Raw genomic sequence first — 12,409 nt, 5'->3', positions numbered from 1 at the left:
ATCGAAGAGAATGTTGCATTGCAAAACATTAATAACATTAAAAATATTGTTACTTCTAGTTTCAAAGAAAAAATATGGTGTGAGAAAGATTTAGCAGCTAAAAGAAAATTAAGATATTATAAGGATGTCAACAATTCCACCCTAGAAGATCAAAAGTATCTCTCTGTTTTAACTAGCTCAAAGAAGAAAATTAATATAGCCAAGATTAGAACGAACTCTTATGAGCTCCATAGTGAAACAGGTTGTGGGGCAGTTCCTAAAACACCATGGATGGAAAGGTTCTACCATCTCTGTGAGAATACGAACATCAAGGATGAAAATCACATCCTCTTAGAGTGCCCTGTGTACAACCACATTAGATTTCAATTTCAAAATCTTTGTTGCAATACCGACCTTCCTAGCCTTTTACAATGTCAAAATTACATTGAGCTCGGGAGGCCTCTCTCCAAGCTTTTTGAGCATAGGAATAAAATCTTAAATCAAACTAAATAATCGGTTTCTTTAGGTTCGATAGACAAAATTTTGGTCTCAGTGGACGTTAATCATAATCATCTATATATATATATATATATACACACACATTAATTTTATTAGATTAATTGTCTCTCAAAAATGGTGATGATTTAATAAAATAACTAGCTTAAAAACATGATGTAATGTTCCTTTTTCTCGTGTTCTTTATGACATGGATAGGATGGACTTTCAGAGTTGGGGGTAGATAGGTCACATGTACATGTTGGTGTCATCAGCAGTGTTCTTTATGACATGGATAGGATGGACTTTCAGAGTTGGGGGTAGACAGGTCACATGTCCATGTTGGTGTCATCAGCAGTGTTTTTTATGACATGGATAGGATGGACTTTCAGAGTTCGGGGTAGACAGGTCACATGTACATGTTGGTGTCATCAGCATGCCCAAGGGTGCTTGGAGGGGTTTTGAGGAATTTTTATGGGATATGATGGCATTCGCTTGACATATTCATCATCATGAGTAGTTCCGCACATCTTGTTTTTGGTTCCGTGAATTTCTGATAATTCCTGTAAAACAGGGTTATTGTTGGGCATAACTTAATTAATTACACTCAAGTTGCCATTCCCAAAGGAATATTTGATAGAACACCTTGTAATCATTGGTTGGAACCGGAATGAAAAGATCTACCAGATGGGATGCTGAGAAGTTATTTCTAGTGGTCGGAGAGAGGATGGTGGGAAATTTACCATTTTCCATGATTAAAAAAGACTATAGATAATTATTTAATTAAGGAAAAATAATTAATTGGAAGAAAAGCGCAAAAGTGATTTAAGTGAAATAAAATTAAATTGAAAAGTCACTTAAGCTAAAGTCAATGGAGGAGCTTCTAGAATAAAAATAAAATAAGATGTTTCTAGAGCCTTTGAGATCTATCTATTAGATCTATAAAAGAGGAAGAGGAGGTCATTTGAAGACATCTTGGATTTGTGTATTGTCTTTGTGGTGAGGTTTTAAGAACCCAGTTCTCTACTTCAACAGCAGCCCCAAGAGGGAAACCTCTGGTGATTCACTAAGAGCCGGCGAGCACCATCTCTTCCCTTGGTGGATCCATTCAGGGTTTACAGGTTGCAGTTTATTGATTTTCAGTTTTTTTTGGAGGCCAATTGCATATGGTAGATGTATTTGGGACCATCATCTCAGCCATATTCCTACTCTTATACTAGTTTATTTACATATTAATAAATAAGGCTCAGATTTTATGCATGTTTAAATTGTCTATTATTCAATTACAGATTTTATTTCTTGTTTTTGCCATAAATTGTGTGGTTTAATTGGTGAAATTTGTTTATGGTATTGACGACTTAAATTTCTGAAGTCTTTATGAGTTGGAATTTCAAGAAAACCCCAAATTGTACCATTTGGGACATTACAATGGTATCATAGTTTTCCTACCAGCCTGAGGGTTTTAATTGTAGATTATTCGAAGGTTTATATTGGAGGTGCCGAAAGGAAATTATTTCCAAATGAAAAAAGATTAAATTCTTCTATTAGTTGAAGTTGCGATTTTGTTGCAGTGAAATATGATTTTAATTTATTTGCCGCATAATAAGGGTTTTAATTGTAGATTGTTGGAAGGTTTATATTGGAGGTGCCGAAAGGAAATTATTTCCAAATGAAAAAAGCTTAAATTCTTCTATTAGTTGAAGTTGCGATTTTGTTGCAGTAAAATATGATTTTAATCTATTTGCCACACAATAATTGTTGTAGGTATGTCAAAAAGGAAATTGTTGGTCAAGATTTATTACAGCAAATTCTTCTATTTGCCGGATAATAATTGTTGCAAGTATGTCAAAAAAGAAATTGTTGGTCGGGATTTATTGCAACAAATTCTTCTATTAGTGGAAGTTACGATTTTGTTGCAGTAAAATATGTTTTTCTATTATTGTTTGTGGATTAAAATTGTTAATCTATTTGCGAGATAATAGATAATAATTGTTGCAGGTATGTCATAAAAGAAATTGTTGGTTCAGATTTATTGCAGGGCTGAAATTATTCTGCTACATGGAATTCATTTTGTTGGGCCAAAATTATTTTGCTAGATCAAATTTATATTTCTCGACCAAGATTATTTTGCTAGGTCGAATTTATCTTTCTATACTGAGATTATTTTGGCGGCCCAAATTTATCTTGAAGGGCCAAAATTATTCTATTGTGGGGAATTTCTCTTGGTGGGTCAAAATGATTTGTTAGACTGAGTTTATTTGTCGGAGCCCAATTTATTTGCTCGGGCCTACTTTATTTTCCAGAGCCAAATTTATCTATTGGGGCTAAGTTTATTTGTTATACCCAATTTATCTTCCATATCCCACTTTATTTACCGGAGGTTTTGCAAGAGATTTCTCTCATTTGAGTTGGTGATTTTGTAGTAAAATTGCAAGATTAAAGAGTTGGAGCATTGTGGTACAAATTTATCTTATTTGGAGCAGTGTGCAGATTTGGGCAAATTGGGAAACTCACACTAAATTGAGATTTTCCAAGTCAACTAGAATTTGCCCAAAATTTTTTTGGGTTTTTCTGGGTTTTATGAGAGGAGTTCATGGTTAAAATTTCAGAATTTTCCAGGTAGTATTCAGGCTGTAAATCAATATTCCTTCAAGAGTTCGTTTTATTGATAAATTGGGTAATTCACACCACTTTGTGGGTTTGATCTCTGCTTGGATTTAAACTAAACCATTCTAGGTTTTATGGTTTTCTTGTGAGGAGCTCCAAGTTAAATTTTCAGAATTTTCTGAGCAATTTTAAGGGCATAAACTTCGGTTCTTCATGAGTAGCAACAACAATATTTTCTAGGTGATGCATACTACTAGTTTGGGCCATTTCCATCACTTGGGTCTACTTCTGGGTTTTTCATGCATGCAGTGTGGTATCAAATTCATTTTAGCATTATACATTTTCCTCTCACACTTATTTATGTTGCAAGTGTTTCCACTTTATTTGCAAAGTGTTTCACCAAAGTATTGCTTGCTAACTATTTGTTAAAATTTCTGAAAGAAAGTTTTTTATTTGTTGAGTTAGTGAGAGAATATAGTGGGTCTACATGAGGTGTTCATATTATATTTGGACCTCTATGTAATTGTTGAGTGTGACTTGTGAGGGAATTGTTGCAGTGTTATTGTTGTATTATCATGTACTTGATTGAGTTGAAGCCATGGAGAAACTCACCAAACTCCTAAATAAATTGGAAAAGTTAAACAATGACCCTTGGAACCACCATGCATCATTGGACCAGAAACTCAAGCAAGACAACATACCTTTATGAATATATGCCATTCTTCAAAAAGAACAACCAAAGGATGTGCAAAAGGGGCATGAAATAGGGAACATAATATTTGCACTGACGTCAGATTTGAAGCACATGAGGATCACATGGAAGGTCCTTTTCAGATTGGATGAACTAGATGCACTCACTTCCGAAGTGAACTAAGACCAGCTATGCTTTCTCTCATACAACCCAAATTCTTGGAGGAACCTTGTGAAAGGGTTAGACTTCCAGTTGCACCTTGTCTCAGGAACATCATGAGACTCACCGCTCCTATAGTTCCTTACAATGATGATGTTATGAACAGAGTTTTCAAGATGATAGTAGATACTTTTCAAGACTTGGACATCAGTGCAGGTTCTACCTTTGGGAAGAAGCTTGAGATTTTAGAAGTTATCACTATGACTAGGACTCATCAAATCATGTTTGATCTAGAATGTGATGGTTTGATCCTAAATATGTTTCAATGCTTCTTCAACATTAGGAAACATAATCCTGACACAGTCATAACACACATGTAGTCCATCTTGTCATAATGTATGAGAGGCCGTGATGCTATTTGTCGGGAGTAGCAGTCTTAATTGTTGTCTGTTTAGAGGAGAGAGAAATTGGTCTCACCTGCTGCTTATGAGTTAGACGAAAGGTTGGTTGAGCATAACATTGGTTTTTTCAGGAGACAGTTGACCAGGGAGGAGCTACTCAGGTTTGGGGCAACATGTAGTAAAAATGAATTGAGAAGGAAAGGTATTTGCTTCATTTCCAAGGAACCTTAGGGACTTGACCACTCATGCTTGAGTGACACTAAGGAGATGACACAGGTAAAGTAGGTGGATATTTCTTCTGACCATCAGGGCGAGTATTCTTTTTTAGATGAGTCCATGGGTTCATACAAAAACACCTCCGACAAGCATGGGTCATGTAGAGTCATTGACAACGGGCCATATTCATATGATGAGCAGTCAGTGGACCCTATGGGAGACATTCAGGATGATGAGTCACCGGTGGTGATTCTACATGAGTAGCATATGGTGGAGCATTAGTCAAATAAGGAGGAGATTCCTTCTGACTTTCAGGATGAGGATTCTTCTTCTATAGTTGAGTCCTTGGACACCTCTGAGGAGCATGAGTAGTCAAGGGAGGTTGTCAATAATGGCTCAACGATGCGACCATGCTTGGTGTAGGAGATTGATGACCAACAACTTGTACTCATTCAGCGTGTGCAACCCACAGTGGAGCACAGGATGTGTGATGGGCCATTTTTTGAGAGTGAGATAGTGGCTCATTTTGAGTCCCTAATGGAGGAGGATGAGCATACATCCTTGGGGCTAGCCATTGATGAGGAGTGTACATGTGTACAAGCAACCAACATGATGTTAGTATGTGCATACACTTGGCATCAAGAGGTGTTGGAGCTTGACATAGTAGTTTTGCGTGAGGCTAGTGGATGGCAGGAGTGTGGATTTTCCGATAAGAGGAGAGAGGAGCTATTAGAGATGGTGGTGCATCCATATGTTGGGATACCCATTGATGTGATGCAAATAAGTGCAACGATAGTTGGTAAAGCTATAGTATTTTCAAGTCACAACCCTCTCATGGAGTACATAGACAGGGCTTGTAGTACATCTTGCCCATTTTTGTCTATTATAGAGAGGGGCAGTTTTCCTTAGATAGGCCATGTGGATTGACCAGATAGAGCATCTTGAGTTGAGCAGGGACCCATATCAACCTAGTAGATTTATTTCTTACACCAGTGTCTATGCATTGGATTGGCGAGAGATCATGATTTGGTACCCTATTGATGGAGTATCTTTGAGCATTGCACTCCAAGAGCCTTTAGAGGTGAGGCATATTTCATTCTTAAGCTCGCAACAGGATGAAGGTTGGCCACTCATCAGTGTTTCAACACAACATCAACATGGTGAAGTTGACCTTGTTCTAATTGGAGGAGAGAGTGGTGATGAGTTGGTACGTAATAGATGGAGCAACACTCATAGTTGGAGTTATAGCACAACAATCCTCATGAAAAAAGTCAATTCTCAATCCTCTTCACACCTTCTGCAAAGATACAATACACTCACTTCTGCAAAGATACAATACACTCACTTTATTTATAAACAAAGCATCTCTTCTTCCTACACCCTTTGAAAATAAAACACTCACTGTCCTCAAAAACATATGACTTCAACTCAACACATATCTTTAGTGTTCGCAGAAAGCGCGCCAATCCAATGCCCGATTTGTTTTCGGCAGTTATGTTTTTTTTATTAATTGAAATTTGATTTGCTACCTGTAAATGGAAGAATTTAATTGTGTAATAAATTTATAATGATTTAAAATATTAATTTTTTTTTAATCAATATTAGTTAAAACAATTAATATTGTTTTCACCTAAACATATGGCTTTGATGAAATTAGTTTTTTTAATCAAAATTGTAAATTTTATTTTTACAAATAAATTTAACTAATTCCACATAAAATGAGCTTTAATATGAAAACAAATAATCTCTAAATATCTTAGAAAATTAATTATTAAAAAAATTAAATAAAATGTTAAATTTAACCAAAATAAAATAGCTTATAACTTACAAATATTGATTGGAAAATCCACTCTCTTTTCTTTCTTTATTATTATTATTATTATTTTAAACTAAAAATAAAGTAAATGAAATGAGCACAAAACTTTATGTAACACATCTATCTATCAAACTTCAATATATATAAATTTTTTTTACATATTAAGTCACTCCATAATACATATATAAGTTTAACAAAATATAAACATGGATTAACCATTATGTGTGACTTTTTGGCAACCATAATAATTGTCATTATCAAATTTGAATGTATGCAATGGTTGGACTTTACATGCTATGAATTATTGAATAATGAATGCGGCCAGATTTTAGATGCACACAACATTTGACTTTACAATGGTTATATTTCTATATAATTAATCCTATGGGTATGATGTTGGCCTTGCATTAATATTCATAGGCCATAGCCTTGAAACTTGCTCAAGAAACACACGTGAATCTATTGCTTCGGCTGTCTGGATCTGGGTGGCTTCCTGGAGGTAATCCAACTGTCCTTATCCCACCTAACCCTTGGGATGGGTTCCTCCATCAAAGACTCACCTTGGCCCACTGGATCGAATGGTCCTCGGGTTTTTGTCCCTTCATTTCTCAGCAGTGAGGTTTTCAACATGTCATTGTTTCACTCTAGACTTTCTGAGAGGTTGTGGCTCTACTCTGCCCTTCGATGGTTGTCTTCGTCTGCTATCCAGGTTCACTGGACCATTTCCACTGCATTCTGGCAACTTAGAATGCCCTGAAGAACCCAAAACCACTTCAATGTTTTGGAATTCGTTCTACGGAGGCCGGGCATGGGATCTTTTCTCCGAAGGTAGGCTTTCGGATCTTCTTTCCTCATAATTGTTTATGTATTTCAGGGTTTAGAATGTTTATTACTGATTCCTATTTCCATTGCATGTTTCTAACACCGTTTCTCTATTATGGTGGAAGGTCTGGCTCCCAGGACGGAAGATTCATCCTGGCGCTGAGGCAAACCCTCCTTCTGGTTTCATTATCCGCAACCAACTCCGGGTAATACGAATCTCTCTAATTCTGTCTAGAATAGGGTTTTGTTTTTATGGACAGGCCACCCAACTAATAAGATTGTAAAGAAAACTCCAGATGGGTCTTCTGAGACTGTTGGAGTCATGGCTCCTCTAATAGCTTATTTTGCGTTTGTTTCCAGAAGTTTGTGTAAGGCCTTTTGTAGGGCAAGGAGGCCTATGGCTATGCCTGAGTGTGGAGGTTTCTTTTTTTTTTGCAATGGGCTCTCTGGTCGCCATCCCTGATATTATATTGGAACATTTAAATATATGACTAGAGTTTATAATTGAGAAGAGGTTTCATATTTCGCTGTTGGGTTTTCGATTATTTTTCTGAGTATTTATTTAAATACAGAGTTCTCTTTTTTTTTTGAAAGATGAAGGCTATCCTTCTTCGATTCTTTCGAGGGTTTATTCTACACTTTGTTTGAAGTAATGTGGCTAGGAAATGTGTAAAGATTTTTGCATAGCTTTAGCCCTATGGTAAAATCTTAATATTTTTGACTTACGAGAAAGAATGTTTAAGTGTCTTCATTTGGAGCTCGTAATGCCACAATATGCGATGCCAGTCTAAGATTGTAATCTTTTGTATTTCAATGAAACTTCCACAAGTCGCTACGTCTGTCTTACATGATTAAATTCATGAGCTTGTTGAATTTCTTGTTTTTTTTCTATGATTATTCTGAATTAATTTGTATATTTTTTTGTATCTACGGAGTTCTTATGCATGCATAGATTTATGGTGTAGAATTCGAGAACAGTTTAATGTTTGTTGATTGCAATGTATACCTGATTATTTCATTCATCAATATTTACCATTTTTTTGATTAATAGATGATTTTAAATGTTGTTCCTGAGTTAGATAAGATGCAATATAGGGAAATCTACCTTATCTGATTAATGTAATATTTCTGTTTATATGGAATACCTATCATTTCCCAATATTTGTTTGTCATTCTAGTTTTCTTACTAATTAAGATTTTCAATTTTAATTTAGGAACTAATTAAAATTGGAATTTATCTTGAAATACTATTTATAGCGATGCTATTTTTAGCATTTCTATTTTTTGCTATTTCCAACATAGTTGGAGTATATCTTGAAATTCTATTTATAGCAATACATACCAATATTTCAATTATTTGATAACCTATGAATACCACTTCTTAGAATTCTTTGATTATGAGATTTCCTTGGTTTGTTAGAATAAATTATACATATTTACATTAATTTTTTTAACTTGTTTTGAATACTATATTTGATTCATTGGTATATATTCACACTCAACTTTATTTCAATCTTTTGATTAAATTTGAATACCATTTTTTAAGATTCTTTAATCACCAATTTTTTATTTTTGATTAATTCTAATAAATTTTAGATATTCACATTCAAGTAATTTATTTTAATCTTTACATTTGTTCTGAATACCATTTTTTAATTTGTTTACATATTTTCACACTCAATTTATTTCAACCTTATGTTTTATTCTAATAAAATCATTTTTAAAAATTATTTTACATATGTTCACATTTTTTGATATGGATTTTTTTCCCTTATATTTTATCATGAATTTTCTTTGGTTTATTTCATTTTTTTTATCAGTTTATTCTAATAAATTGCCATGGACATATTCACATGAGGCATTTTATCTTTCTGAATACTACTTTTGATTTGTTTGCATATGCTACACTCAACATTATTCTAATTAAAATTGTAACCATTATTTTGAAATTTTTTATCAACAACTTTTTTTAATTTATTTGCCCTTAACTTCTTTTGAATTTTTATTTGTTATCAATATCATTAACTTCTTTTGAATTTTTATTTGTTATCAATATCATTTTTTATTCTGTGATCGTAAACTTTCTTTGGTTTAATCCAAATAACTCGAAATGTTCAGTCTCTCTGCCACAAGGTCAATGAAGGCGGGCAAGCAGAGCAATCTCATGAAGGTAGCCATGACAGTGATCCTGGTTAAAGGCGACGGAGTTTCCGTTTAGGCTATCAGCTTGAAAGGTGAAAGTGCCGTGATAATGATGAATGAAAAAAAAAAGGTTAGTGCTGAAGTATTGAATTCAGAATTTCATGAATATGGTATAAAAGAGCAGTGGATCTCGAACAAAACGAAGTAAAGCACTTGGATCCATCTACATTATATTAACCATACAAATATCAAATATCAATATCGATGCTGCCAGTCCAGTTACCTGAACTCTTCTTGATTCCACCGACGGCATGCCTGCGTAGCACACACCGATTGCAGAGAAGAAACCGCTTAGGCATCCACATGGGATTCCCTGAAAGATGTAATGAACGACGCTTGGTCCAGTTGGTTTTTTCCAGACCACTCGGGTGACCCAGCTATCCGCGTTCTACAGGATCGAATGGACATTCATCGGCTGGTTAAATGGGTACCCAAGCCCACGTCCTGGCAGTTCTTGAACACACAGGTCGGTACCTCGTCTAAAAAAAATCTGCGCAGAAAAAACACACATCACACCAAAGGCTCTGTTTAAAATTACGTAATACACTTGCCTGGTCTCTGGTTTAAACCAGAAATAATGGTTTAGGTGCGCTCTAATTTCAAATTCAAGTTTCAAATACTTTGAAGTCACCATAATTTCTACTTCAATCCTCTTCTCGTTTAATGTAGAGCAGTAATAAGAGATTGGGTGGTTACTGGGCCCATCCTCGACGATACATTCACGCATTGGCATAACCCTTGAACGAAATTTCCGATAATAACTTTCAACGTTTCCAGAACCTGCGAAAACGAAGACGACTTCGGGAATGTTATCTACAAAAGGCAGTAAAATTTCATGCGAATTTAAGATTATTTACCTTGGGAGAAAACTCCAGAGTCTAATGAAATAAAATCATATTTTTGTTTAGCCTTCTTCGTTTCCATCTCATCTTCCTTCCTGGTTTTCCGAATCATGGCGTATGAGGGCGAGGTTAAGGAGGCGGCCCTAACTCTGGATGAGTTTACCCAATAACAGGGGTGCTCCTATTCATTCACGCCCTTCTTGGAAAGCGATAAAGAAGAGAGCACATTGGAAACTGCCTCGTCCTCAGTGCTCTCACCATCCAGATTCTGAAGCGTTGCTCTGCTTCTTTTGATGCATGTGCTCGTGTTTCTTCTTAGACATCTATTCCCAAATTTCAATTACAAAAGCACTTACATACCGTTAGTAGTTACCCTTACAATAATCAAAACAAACAGAATTAAATTTCAAATACAGCAAAGACTCCTCTATGTTCTTGACAAACGCACATCCAAATACAAAAGCAATTCTAAAATATAATTCTGAAGTATTGTTGTCATCTTGAATCCTAGCAGTGGATTGTCGTTTTAAAGAAACAAGAGAGGGCATCTACAGATTATACTTCTCCTCTCTTCTCATCTTCCATTATCATTTTCAGATGAATATGAAAAGGAGAGGAGAGGAGTAGTAGTACCCCATGATGCTTTCTATTGTTGTGGTTGTTATCTGCAATCTTGAAAAAGCAAATTAAAATCCTTCTGTGCAAACCCAAATTTACACCACCTGCACATAAAAATCCACACAGTCGAAGGTTCATTATTGCGCCTCACACCTTCTGCAAAGATCCATATATATAATATCTTCTTCCTGCATTGCTTGAAGAGCATCATCAAATGCCTCTGATACTCTCTCAGTTAAACTGAAGAGCTCTCTCTGTTCTCTCCCCGTTTTGGGGAAAACAAGTGACTTTAACCGAAGAACTCTCTCTGCCCTCTCCCCGTTTTCGCAAACACACTTGAGTTAAACTGAATACACCTCTGCAGAGGTTAAATTTGACGGGTACCCGTACCCGTACGCGTGGACAGTTTTTTACATGACTTTTAATATTTACTTTTACCAGTATTTCCTAATCTTTTAAATTATATTTATAATTTCTCTAACATGAAAATAATGAAGGTAGATATTGTTGCAATTAAATTAGACAATAAAATTTAACATACAGTGATTGAAATACACATATCATATCAAGTTTTCTATTTAAATAACTTCAATACCAATCCAATTAAAAAACAATATTTCTGAAATAAATTTCAACAAAAAGACATAACATGCTTGAACTATGTAAATGTTCAAAAATTACATTCAATATCTTCATGTAAAGGAACTAAATTTTTAAATAGTTTCACCCAAAAAATAGTAATTGTCAAAATAAAGATATATATAAAAATTAAAAAACAAAGACAAACTACATACCTGAAAAGATTTTCACATATTCAACAATCTCATTAAATATGCCTGCAGTGTTCGTTCTCTTCATTGAGTTAAAAAATGAAAATTTATCATTATAAACTACCAAATGTATTAACTTTTATAAAGAACGAGTTCATGACATAACACATTTAGAATATTAAGATTTAATTTTCTTATTTTTTCATATTTGGTAGAAGCTGTTTGTTTATTTAATTTTTTTCTTCGCACATGCAAATACGCTATTATAGATATGGTCCTTATTGACTAGAAAAAACACCAATATTATGGCATCTATAACATAAATTTTTAAGAAAAACATTTTCCTTAAGCAAATAATTACGCTTTTTTTTATAAAGATTAAACATCCAAACATGATAGAATGAAATCATATAAATATCCAAACATAACAAAATGAAATTATATAAACATTCCATTGTATAAAATTTAAATTTTTTTTCTCGGATTAATTCAAAAATCATATAATAGAAAAAATTCCATAAAAAAATTATATAGTAGAATTTCTATAATAATTACGGTAAAAAAAATCCAAATTGTAAAACTGTTAGACTTGTCCTTCAATGATTAATTTATGTTGGAAATTTTCCTACAATTACAATGAAATTTTGCATTTTGTATGGCAACATATTTTCTGATAAATACACTAAAATCCTGTAGAAAATTGATGAAAAACTTATGTGAAAAAAACCAAAAGAGAACCTGAACACCGGAAATTTCGTTCTAGAGTTGGTCGTTGGGTAGCAGCAATGGCC

The 12,409-nt window shown here is 34.3% G+C and overlaps 1 long non-coding RNA gene across 1 annotated transcript in view; it reads left to right on the top strand.

Moving 5' to 3' along the window:
- The window catches only part of LOC149178710 (uncharacterized), a 32,187-nt gene extending 24,569 nt beyond the window's left edge, over positions 1–7,618 (top strand). The window contains exon 3 of the long non-coding RNA XR_016258871.1: positions 7,547–7,618. This is a non-coding gene — a long non-coding RNA (uncharacterized LOC149178710). The remainder of the gene's footprint in view (positions 1–7,546) is intronic.
- The last annotated feature ends 4,791 nt before the right edge of the window (positions 7,619–12,409 follow it).

Source organism: Pinus tabuliformis, chromosome 4_1, assembly GCF_031772625.1.
Source record: "Pinus tabuliformis cultivar Carrire ecotype Pingquan chromosome 4_1, CPIR1, whole genome shotgun sequence".
NCBI lineage: Eukaryota > Viridiplantae > Streptophyta > Pinopsida > Pinales > Pinaceae > Pinus > Pinus tabuliformis.
This window is presented reverse-complemented; position numbering and strand designations above follow the sequence as displayed.